Here is a 2,466-nt window from a genome sequence, read left to right as displayed (position 1 = left end):
AAAAGTGACTGAAGTCCACAGGGGGAAATCTGTGGCTTTTATAGAAGAATTATTAACAGGTGCAGTGAATTTTGTTGAGTTATCAACTTCTTATCAACCACCCAACCAACCCTTTGAGGGAGAGGGGGTTGGGGTCAGGGCAATGGATATTTTTGCTGAACCAAAACCATCACAAGTTCTGTTGTTATCACTTCACCAACTGAATGCCTTAAAAGTACCTCTAGAAACAACTACTTAAAAGTATTAAAACATAGGTAAAGACAAAATTTATTATAATGTAAGTAAAACCGCTAATTATTCCTACTCCCTGAGAACACCCGGTGGTATTGCAGTCTGTGCTGACTTTGTCCAGGTTGTCCTGACCTGACCATAAGACACGCAGCTTATCTAACTGATAGTGCCTCCGCAGGATTGTGCAAAACCCTGGGCAGCCCTCCTATGACACCGTGCCCACCTCTGTCCTGCTGTGAGTGGGACAGGCTGCCGGCACAGTGCTGCTCTCTGGGGACAGGGACCTCACCCAGTAACACAACCTCCCGTCATTGTCACAGGCCACGGCTAAATGCTGCTGATGTCCACGCTTCCCTCACCTGCCTTCTCTTCCAGGGCTGGTGTGCCAGCCCCTTTCACTGGTGTGTTTAGCCACAGAGGGCTCTTGGGGGGGTTGCCTAGCCAGGGGGAAGGGGTGAGGCTAACAGGTGTTTACAGACACAAAACTCCTGGTTTAACAAAGATGGACAACGTGCAAACTCACACAACAAAGGGTGATATCTTCACCCCATGGTGGAGCCCCCTTGTCTCATCAGCAGGCATTTTCCCTGTCCCTTTGTAGGCAACCCCACAGATCTCTCAGGCTGCTCTTGGCTTTGTTCCCGAGTCTACCTGTTCCCTCCAGTCGGGTCATGGAGCTGCTCCATTAGGAATCAGCACGAGGAGGGCTAAGGCAGACCCAGGACTGGGGGGCTCATATTGGTGCTGTGTGGCCACTGTTTGCCTACCAACCTTCTCCTCTGTGGGTCAAGAACCAAAGCTGCTGCTGCCCAGCTCACTGTGGGATGGGACTGGATTTATTTTCTCATCAACAGAGCGGTGGCTCCTATCCAAGACAGCTTAGTTTTTGTAATACTGTTTAGCTGATGAGTTCTTATAATTAGCGATTGGGATATAATTTATAATGTCTAAAAAACAGTGGATTTTGTTCTTAGATCAAAGATTGCATCTGTAGGGCAAAAAAAAATAAATTAAAGCATGACAAATCCTTTGCCATGTTTTTATTGGCTCTATATTCAGGTTCTGATTTTTTTAACCCCTTCCCTTGTAAAACTGGTAGCACATGGTAGAAAGCCAAGCTATTCACTAGAGAGTTCTGTCATGTCTTTGGAGATCTTGTAAATGTATTTAAAGGATTTGAGAATACAGCTACTGGCCACTGGTACTGGAGACTCAAAAGCTATTATGGCATAACTATATGCAGCTTCACAGGTCTGGGGGTTTTTTTTGTTTTGTTTTTAAATCATCTTCCAGGCAGCAAGGACTTGAGGTCAGTGGCAGTACAAGCAGAAAGCTGCTGTGATGGCAATATTAAATGCCACAATGCTTGTATTCTCAAAATTATAACACTATATCACTGAAACATCACATTTTAAGAGTGACTCCTCAAAATAAAGGTCAAAAAACATTCCTCCAAATAAAAGTCCTCACTGGGAGCTGTGCAGGCTGCATCTAGCTGCAAGGGCAGGGTCTCCCCAAAACCACCAGCACTACAGCCGGGGGCTGCAGAATCTTGTCCTCATCACATCCCATTCCTCCCTTTGGGCAGCAGATGCTGCAACCCTGGTCATCCCAGCCGTGCTGCTGCCACAGGAACATCTGTTCTTCTGCTTCAAGGGTCACCTAAACCTCCTGGCAAGGGCTTTGTCTCTTTATAAAACTGAAACCTCTCCTTTTCTAGGTCACTTCTTCAGTACCTCAAGAAAAATTTCAACTCCCAGCCTTTGCCCCCATATACTCACTGCCCTTTTACACTAGCATTACTCAGAAAGACAAAACCTGAATTTATAGGAGAGAGGAGAAAGCCCCCAAAACTAAGAAAATTGTGAGGGTGATAGTTTTGCTGAGCCCAGGACCTGTCCTGGACAGCATTTCCCTTGAGCTGTGCTCCGCTCCCTCCACAATGGCAGTGAGGGAGAGGAACAGATGCTGACTGAGGGTTCTCCACGGGCCCTCATGAGCTGGACACCTACAGCCCACATACCCTGCAGTCCCTCAGGTTCTCTGGCTGCCTTGGTGCTTGGCTGATGCTCACCCAGGTTCTCTTGCCAGGAGGTACTGCTGGGGCTCATCACACCTGAATGCTGCTGAGGCTTGTGGAAAACAATCCCCCCAAAACCAGGCTCCAGCCTTGGCACACTGGGAAGAGAAGAACCCCAAGGGCTGTCCCAGATGGAGCTGGAAGTTTGTGCCAGC

This window comes from Chamaea fasciata, unplaced genomic scaffold, assembly GCF_029207755.1.
Source record: "Chamaea fasciata isolate MVZ Bird 193981 ecotype frontalis unplaced genomic scaffold, bChaFas1.0.hap1 SCAF_10, whole genome shotgun sequence".
Classification (NCBI taxonomy): domain Eukaryota; kingdom Metazoa; phylum Chordata; class Aves; order Passeriformes; family Sylviidae; genus Chamaea; species Chamaea fasciata.
Note: the sequence above shows the minus strand (reverse complement) of the source record.